General features: G+C 42.5%; 1 protein-coding gene across 13 annotated transcripts in view; it reads right to left on the bottom strand.

Annotated features, from left to right (window-relative positions):
* The window catches only part of EDC3 (enhancer of mRNA decapping 3), a 62,643-nt gene extending 44,700 nt beyond the window's left edge, over positions 1 to 17,943 (bottom strand). For 2 of the 13 annotated variants that reach the window (XM_055363783.2, XM_055363777.2), the window contains exons 1-3: positions 17,508 to 17,663; positions 14,502 to 14,634; positions 8,470 to 8,558 (exon numbers count right to left, since the gene is read on the bottom strand). The gene's annotated coding sequence lies outside the window, so the exon portion shown is untranslated. Of the gene's footprint in view, positions 1 to 8,289; positions 8,559 to 14,501; positions 14,635 to 14,767; positions 14,978 to 17,507 lie in introns of those variants that run through there. The other 11 variants (XM_055363779.2, XM_019010743.3, XM_055363773.2 and 8 more) reach the window with 11 other exon arrangements.
* Between the last annotated feature and the right edge of the window lie 3,404 nt (positions 17,944 to 21,347).

A 21,347-nucleotide genomic window follows, 5' to 3' on the forward strand; every position in this document is an offset into this window, starting at 1 on the left:
CACAGGAGAATGAGGCTGGATGCAATGGCTCATGCCTGTAATCCCAGCACTTTGGGAGACTGAGGCAGGTGGATCACTTGAGATCAGCAGTTTGTGACCAGCCTGGCCAACATGGTGAAACCCTGCCTCTACTAAAAATACAAAAATTAGCCAGGCATGGTGGCACGTGCCTGTAATCCCAGCTACTCAAGAGGCTGAGGCAGAAGAATCGCTTGAAATGGGGAGGTGGAGGTTGCAGTGAGCCGAGATCACACCATTGCACTACAGCTTGGGCGACAGAGCGAGACTCCGTCTCAGAAAAAAAAAAAAACAAAAGGCTGGGCGCAGTGGTTCACACCTGTAATCCCAGCACTTTGGGAGGCTGAGGAGGGTAGATCACTTGAGTTCAGGAGTTCAAGACCAGCCTGGCCAACATGGTGAAACCCCATCTCTACTAAAAATACAAAAAAAAAAAATTAGCCAGGTGTGGTGGTACACACCTGTAATCCCAGCTACTCGAGAGGCAGAGGCAGGAGAATGGCTTGAACCCAGGAGGGGAGGTTGCAGTTAGCCAAGATCGCGCCACTGCACTCCAGCCCAGGTGACAAAGCAAGACTCTGTCTCAAAAATAAAAATTAAAAAAAAGAAAGAAGCATTTCCCAATTTGTTCAATGTAGCTAGTATAACTCTGACGTGAAAGCCTCCCCACAAAGGCTTTATAAGAAAAAGATCAACATCCTGCACAAATATAGACCAAAAATCCTCAACAAGATATTAACAAATCAAATCCAGCAATAAATTTTAAAAGTCTAATATATCACATATATTTAGGTCCCTACTCCTAGAATGCAAAATTGTTTTGATATTTTAAAAATCAATCAATTTTAAATCATTTTAACAGAATGAGAAAATCATAAACGTTATCACATCAATAAATACAGAAATATTATCTTGATACCAAGACCTGACAACAATAGTACAAAAACAAAACTACAGAATACTATCCCCCATGAATGTAAACATAAAATTCATTATCAAAATATCACCCAACAATTCAACAATAATGATCCAGGCTCAGTGGCTCACACCTGTAATCCCAGCACTTTGGGAGGCCAAGGTGGGAGGATAGCTTGAGGCCAGGAGTTTGAAACCAGCCTGGGCAACACAGTGAGACCTTATTTCTACCACAAAAAAAAAACAGGTGTAGTGGTGCATACCAGTAATCTCAGCTACTTGGGAGCCTGAGGCAGGAAGGGAGCTTGGGCCCATGAGTCAGTGGATGGAGTGAGCTATGATCACACCACTGCACTCCAGCCTGGGCAACAAAGCAAGACACCATCTCTAAAATAAAAGTAAAAAACAAAACAATAAACATAAAGAATTATACACCACACCCAGCCAGGTGTGGTGGCTCACGCCTGTAATCCCAGCACTTCAGGAGGCCAAGGTGGGCGGATCACGAGGTCAGGAGATCAAGACCATCTTAGCTAACACGGTGAAACCCTGTCTCTACTAAAAATACAAAAAATTAGCCAGGCGTGGTGGCGTGCACCTGAGTCCCAGCTACTCGAGAGGCTGAGGCAGGAGAATGGTGGGAACCCAGGAGGAGGAACTTGCAGTGAGCCGCGATCACACCACTGCACTCCAGCCTAGGTGACAGAGCGAGACTCCATCTCAAAAAAAAAAAAAAAAGAATTATACACCACACCCAGGTGGAGTTTATTCCAAGGATGCAATGCTGACTCAAGATCAGAAAGCCAATCAATGTAATCTACCATATTAACAGGCTAAATAAGAAAAACACATGTTCATAGCAACTGACACAGAAATGCATTTGACAAAATCGAACACCCATTCATTCTTTTTTAAAAAAGCCTCTCAGAAAAATGGGAATAGAGAGGAACTTCATCAATCTGGTAAAGGGATCTAAAAAGCCCCTACAGCTAACATTATACTAAATGGTGAAAGACTGAATGCTTTCCCTATAAGAACATGAACAAGGCAAAGATATCCACTATTACTCAACACAGCTCTAGAAGTTCTTGCAATAAAGCAAGAAACAGATAAAAAAGGTATACAGTTTGTAAAGGAAAAAACAAAACTATCCCCATTTGCAGATGACGTAACTGTCTATGTAGAAATTCCCTGTAATCTACAAAAAGTCTTAGAACAAGTGAGTTCAGCAAGATTGTGGGATACAAGATAAACATACAAAAGCCAATCTTATTTCAGTATATTAGCAATGAACACATGGGCAATGAAATTTAAAATACAATACCATTTACAATTGCTCAAAAAATAAAGTACTAGGTGTAAATCTAAAAAAAAAAAAGGTACAGGATTTGTATACTGAAAACTATGCAACACTGAGGAAAAAATCAAAATGCTAAATATAACAGATATAACATGTTCATGGATTAAAAGACTCAACAAAAAGTACATAAATCCTCCTCAAATTGGTATAAAGGATCAATGCAATTCTTATCAAAATCCCAGCAAGATCTGTAGATATAAACAAGGTTATTCTAAAATTTACATGGAAAGGCAAAGAAACTAAAATAGCTAAATCAATATTTTTTTGAGACGGAGACTCACTTTGTCGCCCAGGCTGGAGTGCAGTGGCGCCATCTCGGCTCACTGCAACCTCCACCTCCCGGGTGCAAGCAGTTTTCTGCTTCAGCCTCCCGAATAGCTGGCATTACAGGCGCCCACCACCACGCCTGGCTAATTTTTGTATTTTTAGTAGAGACAGGGTTTCACCATCTTGGCCAGGCTGGTCTTGAACTCCTGACCCCGTGATCCACCCACCTCAGCCTCCCAAAGTGCTGGATTACAGGCGTGAGCCACCACACCTGGCTGCTAAATCAATTTTTTATAAGAAAGTGGGAACAATCAGTCTACCTGATTTCAAGACTTACACAATTACGATAATCAAGACTATATAGTATTGGCAGAGGGACAAACATGTAAATCGATAAAATAGAAGGCAGAACCCAGAATCAGACTCACAAAAATATGCCCAACTGATTTTTGACAAAGTGCAAAAACAATTCAATGCAGGCAGCATAGTTTTTACAACAAATAGCACTGGAGCAAATGTAAATCCATCAGCAAAAAAATGAACCTCAAACTAAGGTTCACACTTTATACAAAAATTTACTCAAAATGTAACATGAACTTAAATGTAAAACATCAAACTCTTAAAACTTTTAGAAAAAACATAAGAGAAACCCTCAAGATCTAGGGCTAGGCAAAGAGTTCTTAGACTTGACACCAAAAGCACAATCCATAAAAAGAAAAGCTGGTCAACTAGACTTCTTGAAAATTAAAATTTTTATTCCACAAAAAACAAGTCACAGACTGGGAGAAAATACTTGCAAACCACCTATCTGACAAAGACAAAGGAGTAGTATCTAGGAAATATACACCTTTCAAAATGGCTAAAATACAGTGATAACACCAAGTGCTAGTAAGAATGTGGAAAAAATGGATCACTCATACATTGCTAGTCCAAATATTGAATAGTACAGCCACTCTGGAAAACATCCTGGTAGGTTATTAAAAAAACTAAACATGCAATAATTAGCCAAGTGTGGTGGCGCACACCTGTAATCCCAGCTACTTGAGTGGCTAAGGCATGAGAATCGCTTGAACCTGGGAGGCGCAGGTTGCAGTGAGCCGTGATCGCACCACTGCACTCTAGCCTGAGCAACAGAGACTCTGTCTCAAAAAAAGAAAAAACCCAAGGCTGGGCGCAGTGGCTCACGCCTGTAATCTCAGCACTTTGAGAGGCCAAGGCGCGTGGATCACAACGTCAGGAGATCGAGACCATCCTGGCTAACACGGTGAAACCCTGTCTCTACTAAAAATACAAAAAATTAGCCGGGCATGGTGGTGGGCGCCTGTAATCCCAGCTACTCGGGAGGCTGAGGCAGAAGAATGGCGTGAACTGAAGAGGTGGAGCTTTCAGGGAGCCGAGATGGCACCACTGCACTCCAGCCTCGGCAACAGAGCAAGACTCCATCTCAAAAAAAAAAAAAAAAAAAAACCAAAAAACTAAACATGCAACTACAATATGACCCAGCAGTTGCACTTCTGGTCATTTATCCCAGAGAAAGGAAGACCTAGGTTCACACAAAAACCTGTACGTGGGCTGGGCGCGGTGGCTCACACCTGTAATCCCAGCACTTTGGGAGGCCGAGGCAGGTGGATCACCTGAGGTCGGGAGTTCGAGACCAGCCTGACCAGCATGGAGAAATCCTGTCTCTACTAAAAATACAAAATTAGCTGGGAGCGGTGGCGCATGCCTGTAATCCCAGCTACTCGGGAGGCTGAGGTGGGAGAATCGCTTGAACCCGGGAGGCAGAGGTTGTGGTGAGCCCAGATCGCGCCACTGCACTCCATTCTGGGCAACAAGAGCGAAACTCTGTCTCAAAAATAAAAAATAAAATAAAATACCCTGTACACAAGTGTTTATATCACATTTACTCAAAAAAGCCACAAACTGGAAACAACTCAGATAACCTCAATGAGTGAATAAACAAACAGTGGTACATCCATACCACAGGGCAAAAAGTAAAAATGCCAACCCCAAGAGGTTGTGTTCTGTATGATTCCATTTGTGTAACATTATTGAAATGACAAAGCTATAGAAATGGAGAACAGGGCCGGGCACAGTGGCTGATGCCTGTAATCCCAGCACTTTGGGAGGCTGAGGAGGGTGGATCACCTGAGGTCAGGAGTTCAAAACCAGCCTGGCCAACATGGCGAAGCCTCGTCTCTACCAAAAATACAAAAATTAGCCCGGCGTGGTGGCAAGCGCCTATAGTCCCAGCTACTCGGGAGGCTGAGGCAGGAGAATCACTTGAACCCGGGAGGCAGAGGTCACAGTGAGCTGAGGTCAAGGTCGTGACAGTGTACTCCAGCCTGGGCAACAGAATAGCAACATGGGGGACTCTTGTAGTAATGGAAATATTTTACATCTTGACCATATCAATGTCAATATCCTAGTAGTGATACTGTATTACAGTTTTGCAAGATGTTACCAACAGGGAAAACTGGGTAGGGCATAAGGAATCTCTCTGTATTATTTCTTACAATGGCATGTGAATCTACAACTATCTCAGAAGTTTAATTTAAAAAAATCAATGCCTTCCGTCACATTAACAAAATAAGTGATGAAATCATGTATAATCATATCAATAAATGCAGAAAGATAATTGGACAAAATTTAACAATCATTCACTATATTTAAAAAGGGGAGGGAAAGCTGGCATCTACAAAACAATTACAGCTAACATGATACTTAATGGTGAAATAGGCCAGGCATGGTGGCTCACACCTGTAATCTCAGCACTTTCAGAGGCTGAGGCAGGAAGATCACAGAGCTCAGGAGTTTGAGGTTACAGTGAGCTATGACTGTACCACTGCACTCCAGCCTGGGCAACAGAGCCAGACACTGTCTTTATTTTATATATTTTGGTTTTTTGTTTCTGTTTTTTTTTTTTTTTTGGCTCACTGCAGCCTCCTGGGCTCCTGGGCTCAGGTGATCCTCCCGCCTCAGCCTCCTGAGTAGCTGGGACTATAGGTGTGTGCTACCATGGCCAGCTAATATTTTCTGTTTTGTAGAGACAGGGTCTCACTTTGCTGCCCAAGCTAGTCTTGACCTCACAGCTCAATTGATCCTCCCACCTCAACTTCCTGAGTAGCTGGGACTACAGGCCCACACCACCACACCCAGCTAATTTTTGTATTTTTTGTAAGACAGGGTTTTGCCATGTTGCCCAGGTTTCCAACTCCTGAGTTCAAGCTATCCGCCTACCTCGACCTCCCAAAGTGCTAAGATTACAGGCATGAGCTACCATGCCCAGCTGAGACTTTGTCTCAAAAAAAAAAAAAAAAAAAAATGTGGGGATGAAATAAATGCTTTCCCCAAATACTAAGGATGAGGCAAGGATGTCCACTCTCACCACTTGTACTTATATTCAACAACTGTAGGTCCTAGCCAGTGCAATAAGAAAAGAAAAAGAAAAAAAAAACCAGAAAGTTAAATAAATAATAAAGTTAAATAAGACAGTAAAACTGTCTTTATTTGCAATGACATAATTAGCTGTTTACAGTCAATCCATAAAAAGTCCTACTAGAACTAATGAGGAAATTTAGCAAGGTCACAGGATATATGCTCGATGTAGAAAAAACAACAACAGCAGCAAACAACTGAAAATGAAATTTTAGGCCAGGCATGGTGGCTCATGCCTGTAATCCCAGCACTTTAGGAGGCCAAGGCTTCCCAAATTTTACACAAGTTATTCCTAGAACACTTTCCCCAGCCCTATGAATGGTTAGCTCCATCCTGCCTTTCTGACATCTGGTAAAACATGACCATCTCAAAAAAGCCTTCCCTGTCTACCCAATCTAACGTGGCCACTCATCGTTATTCTCCAACACCTTAAGTCCTGTTATGATCTCAAAATCAATCACTATATGAATTATCTTGTTTCTTCATATTGTGTGTGTTGGTCAGGCATGGTGGTTCATGCCTGTAATCTCAGCATTCTGGGATGCTAAGGTGGGCGGATGGCTTGAGTCCAGAAGTTTGAGACCAGCCTAGGCAACATAGGGAGACCCCATCTCTGCAAAAAAATTAAAAAAACTAGCCAGGCTTGGTGGCACATGCCTGTAATACAAGCTACAGCTACTCAGAATGCTGAGACAGGAGGACCGCTTGAGCCCGGAAGGTCAAGGCTGCAATGAGCCATGATCAGGCCACTGCACCCCAGCCTAGATGACAGAGTGAGACCCTGTCTCAAAACAAAAAGTAGATAGATAGATAGATAGTGTGTGTGTCACCCCACTAGAATAGGACAAATGACATAGTCTTGTTCAGTCAATAAGAGTGCCTAGAGTGGAAGAAGTCAATAAATATTTAATCAATCAATGAATGAATTAGAAATAATAAACGTGACAGAAGTTACTCAAAATCTAGAGTACCTACATGTTTATATCTAAATGTCTTGGCTCTTTTTGAAAATGGTTCTAAAAAATACAGTATCCTTAAGCATACTCTATGCAAAATCCTATATAAGGTATGAAACCTAACACTTCCCCACTCACATGAGGAAGTCAGGAAACAGCTAGCAGATGATAGCAGATGAATATAAATACACATGTTAAGCACAAAGTGAAACACTGGTTCAGTGTTTTTACATTAAAAAAAGAAACCAGCACTTAAAACTGTTTTCAAATACTAATTTCAGACATAAAGGGGCAAAAAAGCATATAAAGCACCCCTCTGGTAAAAGAGTATGTCCCGACTGAGTGTGGTGGCTCACGTTTATAATTCCAGCAGTTTGGGATGCCAAGGCAGGTGGATCACATGAGGTCAGGAGTTCGAGACCAGCCTGACCAACATGATGAAACCCCATATCTACTAAAAATACAAAATTGGCCGGGCGCAGTGGCTCACGCCTGTAATCCCAGCACTTTGGAAGGCTGAGGCAGGTGGATCACAAGGTCAGGAGTTCGAGACCAGCCTGACCAACGAGGTGAAACCCCATCTCTACTAAAAATACAAAAATTAGCCAAATGCAGTGGCGTGTTCCTGTAATCCCAGTTACTCAGGAGGCTGAAGCAGGAGAATCGCTTGAACCCGGGAGGCGGAGGATGCAGTGGGCTGAGATCGTGCCATTGCACTCCAGCCTGGGCAACGAGAACAAGACTCGGTCTCAAAAAAAAAAATTAGCTGGGCATGGTGGTGCATTCCTGTAATCCCAGCTACTTCGGAGGCTGAGGCAGGGGAGTCACTTGAAATTGGGAGGCGAAGGTTGCAGTGAGCTGAGATCACACCATTGCACTCCAGCCTGGGCAACAAGAACAAGACTCCATCTCAAAAAAAATTAAATAGGCCAGGCACGGTGGCTCACTCCTATAATCCCAGCACTTTCGGAGGCCGAGGCAGGTGGATCACCTGAGGAGTTTGAGACCAGCCTGGCCAACATGCTGAAACCCCATCTCTACTAAAAATACAAAAATTAGCCAGGTGTGGTGGTGGGTGCCTGTAATCCCAGCTATTTAGGAGGCTGAGGTGGGAAAACCACTTGAACCCAAGAGGCAGAGGATACAGTGAGCCGAAATTGCACCACTGCACTCCAGCCTGTTAACAAGAGCAAGACTTTGTCTCAAAATAAATACATAAATGAAGGGAAAGGGGCAAAAAAGCATATACAGCACTCCTCCAGGCCAACCACAATGGCTCACGCCTATAATCCCAGCACTTTGGGAGGCCGACATGGACGGCATGGTGGCACGCACCTGTAATCCCAGCTACTCAGGAGGCTGACAGGATAACTGCTTGAACCCAAGAGGCGGATGATGCAGTGAGCTGACACCGCACCACTGCACTCCAGCCTGGGCAACAGAGCAAGACTCCGTCTAGAAAAAAATAAAAAATAAATAAAAATAAAGCACTCCTGGCTGGGTGCAGTGGCTCACAGTTGTAATTCCAGGAGTTTGGGAAGCCAAGGCAGGAGGATCACTTGAGTCCAGGAATTCAAGACCAGGCTGGGCAACACAGCAAGACCCTGTCTCAAAAAAAAAACAAAAAACAGTATGCCCCATTAGAAACACTAAGTCTGAAAGAGTCCAGCTCTAGGGATTAATCAAACTCTAGATAGTTCTCTAGTGATCTAACTGAGCCAGTATCATAAAACTATGCGGACAGAGCCGAAGATTAAAAGAACAATGAATTAGCAGGCTCATACAGGCTTTTTTTTGTTACATTTATTATAGAATGAAACAGAGCCTTGCTCTGTCGCCCAGGCTAGAGTGCAGTGGCGCAATCTTGGCTCACTGCAACTTCTGCCTCGCAGGTTCAATCAAGCAATTCTCCTACCTCAGCCTCCTGAGTAGCTGGGACTACAGGCGCCCGCCACCACACCCAGCTAATTTTTGTATTTTTAGTAGAGATGGGGTTTCACCATGTTGGCCAGACTGGTCTCGAACTCCTGCCCTCTGGTGATCTGCTCACCTCAGCCTCTGCGCTAGGATTACAGGCATGAGCCACTGTGCCTGGCCCTTGGGTAAATTTTCAACGCAACACAATTTCAACAATAATGATGATGGTAAAAAAGCACAAAATACACACATTTTAGGCTTCTGTTCCCTTCCTGATCAACCTTTGCCTAATGTCACAAAAGCATGAGTTTCCTTTCCTATCATTTATAATCCATCATAATTCTACTCAGATGCTTAGATAGATGCAGAATAAAAAGCACCAGAAATTAACCAGATATGAAAAGGCTTTTACTGTTTTATTTAATATATATCTTTAAGACACTGATGTTGTGCATTCAAGTTTATATTATGGTAGTAGTAACTGAATAGAATTTTTAATACTTTGAAAATGTGGATACTCGTTTATAAGTGTTCTTCTATGTAGTTAATATTAATAGAAACTTTTAAAAATATAACCACTGAATGTGTAACAAACTTCCCTTTCCTCAGAAACTTCCCTTGGTAAAATAGCATTATTCAAAACTCCTCAAACAGGTTTATTCTATAAAGAAAATTATGCTATTTACAGAAAACAGTAAATCTAAAACAAGTACAGTGCTCATCAACTGGGTTCCTAATCGGACTAGGGAAGGGGCTCCATCAATTATAGAGCTAACACCTCCACGTCAAAAGAAGTACAGGAGATACAGGAGCTACAAGGAACCAATCTTGTCTTTTATTTTCTACTTTTCTATCAAGGTATAACATATACAGTAAGTCAGTCTACATATTTTAAGTGTACACGTCCATGAAATTTTACATATCAATTCACCCATGTGACCACCACTCAAAACAAGACAGACTTCCAACACCTCAAAAGGCTCCATTGTGTCCTCCTACAGGTAGTTATTATTCTGACATCTCTCATGAAAGATTATTTGAGCCTGATTTTGAGCTTCACATAAACAGAATCATAAAGGTTCTCTTTCAGAGTGTTTGTCTTCTTTTGCTCAAAAGTACATCTGTGAGGTCAGGCATGGTGGCTCATGCCTGTAATCCCAGCACTTTGGGAGGCCAGGGCGGGTGGATCACTTGAGGTCAAGAGTTCAATACCAATCTAGCCAACATGGCAAAACCCTGTCTCTACTAAAAATACAAAAAATTAGCTGGGCGTGGTGGCACATGCCTGTAATCCCAGCTACTCAGGAGGCTGAGGCACAAGAATCGCTTGAACTGGGGAGGCGGAGGTTGCAGTGAGCCAAGATCCTGCTACTGCACTCCAGTATGGGTGACAGAGCGAGATGTTGTTTCAAAAAAAAAAAAAAAAAAAAAGGACATTTGTGAGATTCATCCCCATTGTTGCATGTATCAGAAGTTTACTCTTTCTCATAGCTGTGCTGTTTTCTGTAAGCATGCCTCAATGTATTTATCCATTCTACTGCTGATACATAGTTGGGTTATTTCTAGTTCTGACTTATTACAAATAATATTCTTAAACTGTATACAGTATATTTCTGCGATGGACAAATACATCCATTTCTACTGGGCATATAACACAGGAAGTCATGTTATATTCATGACTTTATTAGGAACCACTAAACAGTTTTCCAAAGTGGTTGTACCATTTTGTATTACCATCTACATTTATACAACCCACCATACGTGAGTTCTTTCTGCTCCTCATCTTGCCAAAACTTGGTACTACTGTTCTCTTCAACTTACTCATTCTGGTGGGGTGCAATGGTTTTGATATTTTCTTAAACATACTTCTTATTTACTCTTGCTTCATTGATACTGTTTTTCTCCCAATAAACTATTCCTAAAATTGTAATGACTATTGAATTCAGAGATGTTGTGAATTACTATTCAGTCAAGAACTTGCTACCAAAGTTCATTTAGTCTTATTTGTCTTCCTTCTGCCTCCATTTCTTTTTTTTTTTTTCTTTTTTTGAGACGGAGTCTTGCTCTTTCGCCCAGGCCAGAATGCAGTGGCACTATCTCGGCTTACTGCAAGCTCCGCCTCCTGGGTTCACGCCATTCTCCCGCCTCAGCCTCCTGAGTAGCTGGGACTACAGGCGCCTGCCACCGCGCCCGGCTAATTTTTTGTATTTTTAGTGGAGATGGGGTTTCACCGTGTTAGCCAGGATGGTCTCGATCTCCTGACCTCATGATCCGCCTGCCTCGGCCTCCCAAAGTGCTGGGATTACAGGTGTGAGCCACTGTGCCCGGCCCTGCCTCCATTTCTTAAACACCTCCAGGTAAGAATACTTTAATTCCTTTACCACTTTGTTCTTATAGAAATAAACAAGTTGCCAATTACAAATCTAGCTACTTTGGAACATCCTTCATCTCATTAATACATTACTAGTGTAAGTTTGCTGACAGGATTTGATGTACAATAAAAAAAAATACAACTTCCCTGTAAAGCCTATTCATGACAATAAATCCTTCAAACAATTCCACTTCTAAAAAAAACTAATTTTTCTGTGTAGTATTCAACCATGTTAAATATTTCAAAAAAATGCAATGTTTGTGCAGCTAGCTAACCAACACTTATTTTGCCAACTTGTTATTAAAATCTATCCTAACAATCTGTGTAGCTAGGAAGGGAGCCACAGATGTGACATAATCAAGATTTTCCAGATTACTTTTAATTATGGGACTATTTTGCTTAAATGCTGAACTATCAGGATTTCCAGACTACTGAATGCCAGATAAGTAATGGGACTTTATCATTATTCTGATAAGCCTTTGGATAACAAAGTCAGGTAGCGCTAAACACTCTTCCATCTATTATATTACTAAGGCAGCTGCCCAAATGATCCATAAATTACAAATAAACAAGTTGCCAATTACAAATCTAGCTACCTCCATCTCTGTGCCACATCAGACAACTCACAGCATTCAGATCCAATAAACAACCCTTGGCCTGCTAAAAACAATTATAATTAACAGCTGTGGATGAGTGAGTAGTTAGTTATAGATTTCTGAAAAACTAGGAACTGTTCCACACAACAGGAAAGGTGTTTGTTGAATCAAAATATTGGGAATGGCAGAGATCTTAAAAGAAAATATGCAACCCAGCATGATGGCTCAGGCCCTACATCCCAGCACTTTGGGAGGCTGAGGCAGGAGGATTACTTGAGGCCAGGAGTTTCAGACCAGCCTGGACAACACAGCAAGACTGTTTCCACCCCCACCCCCACCCCGCCTCAGAAAAAGAAATCCAGCACAATCCCCTATCTAAATCCAGTACTAAACCCATATCTTCCATAAAAGGCAGCACGGTGAAAAGAGAATAAAATTCTGAAATCACACTGGGTGTGGTGGCTCACGCCTCAGGTGGCTAGTGTCTGCAATCCTAGCACTGTGGGAGGCCAAGCAGGGCTGACCGCCTGAGCCTAGGAGTTCAAAGCCAGCCTGGGCAACATGGCAAAACTCTGTCTCTAGAAAAAATACAAAAAATTAGTCAGAAATGTTGGGAGGCGGAGGTTGCAGTGAGCCAAGATTGCACCACTGCACTCCAGCCTGGGTGGCAGAGCAAGACCCTGTCTCAAAAAAAAAAAAAAAGAAAAAAATGAAATCAGACATCACAGCCCCTGGTTCACTTCTGTACTTCCTTACTAACCAGCACTACGACCTGGGCAAATTACCTAATCTGAGTCTCAACTGCCTCATCTGTACGGAATTATGCCAATTATACCCCTATCTCATAGAACCACTATATGAATTATTTTAAGATACTATATGGATTATTTTAAGATTAAATGAGATAATCCATATAGTGTCTACAACATAAAAAATTTCAGTTCAAATGTCTCCTTTTGCCAGAAAGAATACCGATCACATACGGAACTTAAGTTATGGCGCTGTGAGGGCCACCTCACTTCTCACCCAAACAAAATTACAAAAATACATGAATTCCCTCTACAACATCTTGGAAATCAAGTCCTGGTCTTTAAACTGGAATACACATGTCCGTAGGGGGTACACAAAGATATGCAAGCAAGGGAATCAACTTCCACGCTACTCTCATAAACCTGATCTGTGTGGATAACTAGATGATCAATTTTAAATTTTCAGGCATAAAATGTATTACTTTAGGATGGGTAGGAAAACTACAGCCCTAAACCAGATCTGGTCTGCTACCAATAAAGTTTTATTGGAACACAACTACACACAAATACTTGCATATTATCTACGGCTATTTTCTGGGGTTTTTGGGGTTTTTTTGAGACAAGAGTCTTGCTCTGTCGTCCAGGCTGGAGTGCAGTGGAGCGATCTCGGCTCACTGCAACCTCCACCTCCCGGGTTCAAGCGATTCTCCTGCCTCAGCCTCCCAAGTAGCTGGGACTACAGGTGCCTGCCACCACTCCCAGCTAACTTTTGTATTTTTAGTAGAGACCGGGTCCTGACTCAGCCTCCCGAAAAGCTGGGACTACAGGCGCCCACCACCACACCCAGCTAAATTTTTTTTTTTGAGACACTGACTCGCTCTGTCGCCCAGGCTGGAGTGCAGTGGCACAATCTCGGCTCACTGCAAGCTCCACCTCCCGGGTTCACGCCATTCTCCTGCCTCAGCCTCCCGAGTAGTTGGGACTACAGGCGCCCGCCACCACGCCCGGCTAATTTTTTTTGTATTTTTTAGTAGAGGCGGGGTTTCACTGTGTTAGCCAGGACAGTCTCGATCTCCTGACCTCGTGATCCGTCTGCCTCAGTCTCCCAAAGTGCTGGGATTACAGGCGTGAGCCACCGCACCCGGCCACATATTGTCTATGGCTGTTTTCTCACTACAGTGACAGTTGAGCAGTAATCACAGAAACCATGTGGCCCATAAAGCCTTTCATCTGGCCTTTGACAGAAAGTTGACTTTTGCTTTAGGATAAAATTCTGTGGGAAAAGTAGAATGGATACAAGTTCAAAAAGAAAAAGGAAAAATATGTAATGGACAAACTCCCAAAATGATAAAAATGACCAAAACTAACTCAACTAACTATATTAAGAAATTGAATTAGTAAAATCTTCCCAGAGAGAAAAACCCAGGCCCATAGGACTTCACTGGTAAATTCTATGAAACACGTAAGAAATAATACCAATCCTACACAAACTATTTCAGAAAACAGAGGAGGAAGGAACACTTCCCAATTCATTCTATGAGGTCATAATTACTCTGCTACTAAGGCCAAAGATGACATAAAAAAAAGGAAACCTCAGATCAATATCCATCATGAACATAGTCACAAAAATTAACAAAATGTTAGCAAATTGAATCCATCTATATGTAAAAAGTAGTAGATACATTACTAAGTGGGGTTCATTTCACAAATCCAAGATGGGCTTAACATCTGAAAATCAAGTAATGTAATAAGCTATGTTATGTATTTCTTACAGTCTTTGTTTCAAAAGTTTAGTTGTATGTTTTTACAACATCAAATTGATATTGTATTTAGGTAATTTTATATTTATTTTTAAGAAGTCAATATTTACTTGTCAGAAATTACGTCCTAAACTATTTAAAATTAAATACTTACACTATGTAAATCTACGATGAAAAGTTTCAGGTGCCAACTTAAAAGTATATAAGATCTAACAGATTCCACAGTCTTTTAGACATTCTCAAGAAGAAATGTTTTAAGACCAGTGACCCAGCCTATACCTGAAAGCCTGAAATGACAAGGAGAAAAATAATCATTCATGCCAAAGCAACACCACCATATCTTCAAACTTTTGACTTCTGCCCATAAATTTACTCTTAGCACATCTAGATCTAAACCTAATATTCCAGGTACAAGCCTACCAGTGATGCAACCTTTCTCATTCTAGATTTTGCATTTTCCTGATACAATATACTAATGCAGATCACATCGGTTCTTCTCACAGCCTTCTTAACCACACCACTGATTGGTGATTAAAACATCACATCTTTTTATTATAGAACTCCTGTGAGGTCACATCTCCACCCTCCCCCAATAGGTATAGTTGATTTTTTTTGGACCCAAGCGCAATTTCTCACATTTATACATGCTTCCTTCATTTCATTAAACAGCACTGAGCAAATTATATTGAGATCTTTTCCCATTCTGGCAATCACCAACCAAATGACTCTTTCTTTACTTCACAAAGGCACCAAATCCAATAAGCAAACCTTCTAGATAAGGTCTCAAATACATGAAGTATATAAAGAAAGTGATGAAACCCCAGTTCAGATCACCGGAATTCCAGCTGTAAGTAGTGTCCACAAATCAAACCTCTCCATACATAGATTTTCAAACTCATGACTCCATCTAACTACCACAATCTGGCAAATTCCTCCATCTCGCCCACTCAGTTATCGTAAGACTTAGTAAGACCAGGCGCGGTGGCTCACACCTGTAATCCCAGCACTTTGGGAGGCTGAAGTGAGTGGATCACCTGAGGTCAGGAGTTCGAGACCAGCCAGGCCAACATGGTGAAACCCCATCTCTACTGAAAATACAAAAATTAGCCAGGCGTGGTGGTGCATGCTTGTAATCCCAGGTACTTGGGAGGCTGAGGCAGGAGAATCGCTTGAACCAGGAGGCAGAGGTTACAGTGAGCAGAGATTGCACCACTGCACTCCGTCCAACCTGGGCAATGGAGTGAGACTCCATCTCAAAAAAAAAAAAAAAAAAAAACTTCATAAATGCCTTGCTAAAATTCTGACACACTATCATTATGGTCACTACACTCCTTTGAGCCACAATTTGGATGTCCTGTCCTGTTGTTCTGGCTGAATTTGGGAGAACTCTAGTAAGCCCTTCTCTGGATAAGAAAAGAAAAATGATACATCTTCCATTTTGTATTAATTACAGAATCTCACAAATGGCAAGGATTTTAAACATTTTCTAATGTTGTTTTTCTTAGAGACAGAGTCTTGCTATGTTGCCCAGGCTGGCCTTAAGCAATCCTCCCACCACTGCACTCGGCCCTAGTCTAATATTTTTCTTTTCTTTTCTTTTTTTGAGAAGTTTAGTTCTTGTTGCCCAGGCTGGAGTGCAGTAGCATATCTTGGCTCACTGCAACCTCTCCCTCCCGGGTTCAAGCGTGTCTCCTGCCTCAGCCTCCCAAATAGCTGGGATTATAGGCACCCACCACCACACCCAGCTAAGTTTTGTATTTTTAGTACAGACGGGGTTTCACCACGTTGGCCAGACTGGTCTCCAACTCCTGACCTCAGGTGATCCACCCGCCTCAGCATCCCAAAGTGCTGGGATTACTGGCGTGAGCCACAGTGCCCGGCCTTAATATTTTTCAAACTATACGTCATGACCTATTAGGGGTCAGACTCAATTTAGTGAGTTGCAACCAATATTTTTTTAGAGTGCATCTTCTGTAGAAAGGGTAAGTAAACTTTTCATTGGTGTGTGTGTGTGCACACTGAGTGTGCAGGGGCACAAGTCATGATGTATAATATATCTAACTGTGGGTCACAGGTTAAAAATTTTGAGACACTTTTCTAGCCCCACAGCCCTATGCCAAGGAGGCTCTACCAAGAAATTGGTAATAAACAAAAAGTCATGTTTTTACAACCATTTTTACATCATACAGAGAAACTAGCTAAGAGGATTTTGTGCTCAGTACACGTAATCCGCCATTCATTAAAAAAAAAAAAAAGATTAGGATCCATCTGGGTGTCCAGTTGAAATACTAAACTGCTTGGAGACAGCCATTTCTGTTTTGGTGGGGTGAAGACCTGTATTTGAGACAGCAGACTGAAATCGGTTTGGTCTGTGGCGAAGGAAGAGAAGAAAAACCATTCTGGGTCGCGAGTTCCTCACCTGTAACCACAGGAGAAGACTGTTGGCTTGGTCAGTTGATTTTCAACTAATCTCCCAATTGAAGAGTTAGGCGAAGCAATTGCTATTGGGAGATTAACTGAAAATTAACTGACCAAGCCAACAAGGGCTATGCCTCCCACAAACCAAAACACTTTAACCACTCAATAAGTCAAATATTGATAAATACAATCAATATCACACAAAGTGTACTGAAAAGAACCACAGACTTGCATCAAAGGCAGAGATGAATCCAGGGATAACTTCCTGGGATTCGAAGATGGGACCTGGTAGGTATAAATTTCTCAGGCAACCTCTTTTTCTACCCTCCAGTTCATCTCCGTCCTCAAGCTATCAGTCATGGATGCGGCACTGGCGTTCTTCTCTGCCACCGTATCTCATTATGCAAAGGGAAACTGAGTCACGAAGAACAGAGTGAGTGAGCCAAGAAACTGCAGCAGCCACCAACAAGACTGGACTAAGGGCCCAAGCAGCTAATGCCTCACTCCCCACACAATCCCCATACTATATAGAATCCTGCAGTCCTCAGCCTTCCACCTCAAACCAAACTCCTGGGGCCGCCCGTAGTACCTGGTCCCCTGCTCATCCGATGAAGCCCCCAGCTCTTGCCTGCCTGCCTGCCTCTATAAAGGTCTACGAGGCCTGGAACTCTGAAGCCTAAAGCAACCCCGGCAGCCCCCTCCCACGAGCGTCCACAAACCAGTAGCCTCCCTTCGCTCCCACCTCCGCGCCGACGGGCCTGGAGCTCCTCTGCACACCACACCAAGCCGACGACGCAACACCAGAGGACCCACAGAAGAATTCTCTCCACGCCCACCCCCACAGATCCGGCCTTCACCACCGCCACCGCCGCCGGAAGCGCCCCCACGTCTCCACGCCACCACCGTGAGGTCACTTCCGGCGCGACACCTTGGAATCCAGGGCCGGCAATTGAGGGGCGTGGCACCCGGGAAATTTAAGAGGTTGGAAGAACGTCCCTTCGGCCTTTACAGAATTGCGCTTGGGTAGTCATTTTGCGCTCCACGCTTGCTTATGTCTTGTGGCGTCTTGGCTGGAATCGGGGCTCTACCCACGACTCCCCAGCCTCGATGCCTGGGCCCCCCTCTTGCAGGCTCGATGAAAAGCACCCGCTTCCCCTCCTGTTACCCCAGCGCCAATCGCAGAACTGGAGCGGAGGACTTTCAGGGAGGCCTGGTGACGTGACAGCCCCTCCGTGCTAAACTGCAGCTGTGGGACTTAATAAGTGCGACAACCCCCTGATGGATTAAAGAAAACAAGATATTCCTGCCGTGGTCGATCTTCAAAGCGTATCAGCTTCAGCCCTTTTGGGGGTTAGAATCAGCCAGTCCGTGCTTGACTGCTCTCCCTTCCCCCATACTCAGTACGCAGGAAAGTGCCGCTCTTCTACCCTTGGCATTTTAGAGTCTTGATTTGTGGGGAGACGGGAAAGCATGCGTTTAGGGCCAAGACCGTGTAATGAGGAATATTGCACAGCCTTGAAGCCTGACACCTGGTTTGGGAACCACTACTTGGGCGAATAGCATAGAGTAGGGTAGCAGTTCCAAACCTAGCTCTACAAAATCAGTTGAAGAACTTTGTAAAATTTACACTTTCTAGGGGACTGCTTCACCTTTCCCCCTCCATCACCAGAGATTCCCTAGGTCAGAAGGGGTCCTTGTCTTTTAAAATTACTGTTATTAATGAACACTTATAGAGCAGTTTTTGGTTCAGGGCAAAACTGAACAGAAAGTACAGAGTTCCCATATATCCCCTGTACACACAGGCACATACACAACTTGTCCCCTTATGGACATCTTGTGCTACAGTGGTACATTTGGTAACAATTGATTACCCAACTTTGACACATCATTATCACCCAGAGTCCATAGTTTACATTAGAGTTTACTCTCGGTGTTGCACATTCTGTGGGTTTTGACAAATATGTAATGACATGTATCCCCCATTATGGTATCATACACGATAGTTTCACTGCCCTGAAAATCCTCTGTCCTCTGCCTATTCGTCCTTCTCAGTCCCCTAACCACTGGCAACTACTGCTTCTTTTACTGTCTCCATAGTTTTGCCTTTTCCAGAATCCCATATAGTTGGAATCATACAGTATGCAGACTTTTCACATCGGATTCTTTCACTTATGCACTTAAAGTTCTTCCATGTCTTTTCATGGCTTGATAGCTCATTTCTTTTTTGTGCTGAATAATAATATTCCATCGTCTGGATGTGCTGCGGTTTATCCATTCACCTACTGAAAGACATCTTGGTGGCCTCCAAGTTTGGGTAATTATGAATAAAGCCGCTATACATCATGTGCAGATTTTTGTGTAGACATGAGTTTTCAATTCATCTGGGTAAATACCAAGGAGTGCAACTGCTGGATTGGATGGTATATTTAGTTTTGGGAGAAACTACCAAACTGCCTTTCAAAGTGGCTGCATCATTTTGCATTCCCACAGCAGTGAATGAGGGTTTCTGTTGCTCCACATCCTTGTCAGCATTTTGTGGTGTCAGTATTTTGCCGTTCAAGTAAGTGTGTAGTAGTATCTTATTGTTTTAATATGCAATTCCCTAATGACATATGATATTGAACATCTTTTCATATACTTACTTGCCATGTGTATATCTTCTTTGATGAAGTGTTCGTTCAGGTATTTTGCCCATTTTTACATTGTGTTATTTTCTTGTTGCGATTTAAGAGTTCTGGGTATATTGTAGATAACAGTCCTTTATCAGATACGTCTTTTATAATATTTTCTCCTAGTCTGTGGCTTGTCTTCTCATTCTTTTGAAGAGCAGAAGTTTTAAATTTTAATGAAGTCCAGCTTATCAATTATATTTGTCACAGATTATGCTATTGGTATTGCCCTAAAGTCATTGCCATTCCCAAGATCAGTTAGGTTTTCTCCTACGTTGTCTTCCAGGAGTTTTATAGTGTTCCATTTTACATTTAGGTCTACAATCCATTCTGAGTTAATTTTTATGAAGGGTGCAAGGTCTTTGCCTAGATATTTTTTTTTTTTTTTGAGACGGAGTCTCACTCTGTCGCCCAGGCTGGAGTGTGGTGGCACGATCTCAGCTCACTGCAATGTCTGCCTCCTGGGTTCAAGTGATTCTCCTGTCTCAGCCTCCCAAGTAGCTGGGATTACAGGCACCCGCCACCACACCTGGGTAATTTTTGTATTTTTAGTAGAGACAAGGTTTCACCATGTTGGCCAGGCTGGTCTCGAACTCCTGACCTCAATTGATCCGCCCACCTGGGCCTCTCAAAGTGCTGAGATTACAGGCATGAGCCACTGCACCCGGCCTGATACATTTTTTATGTGTGTGAAAATTCAGTTGTTCCAGCATAATTTGTTGAAAAACCTATCTTTGCTCCATTATATTGCTTTAACTCCTTTGTCAAAGATCAGTTGACTACATTTATGTGGGTCTACTTCTGGATTGTTTATTCTTTCACCAATACCACATTGTCATTATTACTGTAGTTTATAGTTAAGTCTTGAAGTTGGGTAGTATCAGTCCTCCAACTTTGTTCTCCTTTAATAGTGAGCTGGCTCTTCTAGGTCTTTTGTCTCTCCATATCAATTTTACAATCAGTTTGTCGACATCCACAAAAATAATATGCTGATACTTGGATTGGGATTGCATTGAATCTATAGATCAGGTTTGGAAGAACAGACATTTTGACTATATTTTCTTAATATCTGTGAACATGAAATATTACTCAATTTATGTAATTCTTTTATATCTTTGATCAGAGTTTTGTAGTTTTACTCATATAGCTCTTGTATATGTTTTGCTGTATAGATTTATACCCTGATAACTTTTTTTTTTTTTTTTGAGACAGAGTTTCACTCTTGTTGCCCAGGCTGGAGTGCAGTGGCACGATCTCGGCTCACTGCAACCTCTGCCTCCTGGGTTCAAGCGATTCTCCTGCCTCAGCCTCCTGAGTACCTGGGATTACAGGTATGCACCACCACGCCCAGCTAATTTTGTATTTTTAGTAGAGATGGGGCTTCTCCATGTTGGTCAGGCTGGTCTTGAACTCCCCACCTCAGGTGACCTGCCTGCCTCAGCCTGCCAAAGTGCTGGGATTACAAGCGTGAGCCACCGTGCCCAGATTTGTTTCTCTAAATCTGCTCTTTCTGAAGTTAGTATACCTACTCCTGCTTTCTTTTGATTAGTGTTATCAATGATATATCCTTCTCCACCACTTTACTTTTAATCTGTGTATGTCTTTATATTTAAAATGTGTTTCTTGTAGACAACATATTGTTGGGTCTTGTTTTTCATCCATACTGAGAACCTCTGTCTTTTAATTGGTGTATTTAGACGACTGATGCTTAAAGTAATTAATGACATAGTTGAATTAATGTCTACTATATTTGTTACTGTTTTTTTTTCATTTTTTGTTGTTGTTGTTTGTTTTTTGAGATACAGTCTCGCTCTGTTACCCAGGCTAGAGTGCAGTGGCATGATCTCAGCTCACCACAACCTCCATCTCCTGAGTTCAAGTGATTCTCCTGCCTCAGCCTCCCGAGTAGCTGA

Source organism: Gorilla gorilla, chromosome 16 (assembly GCF_029281585.2).
Source record: "Gorilla gorilla gorilla isolate KB3781 chromosome 16, NHGRI_mGorGor1-v2.1_pri, whole genome shotgun sequence".
Taxonomy (NCBI): Eukaryota; Metazoa; Chordata; class Mammalia; order Primates; family Hominidae; genus Gorilla; species Gorilla gorilla.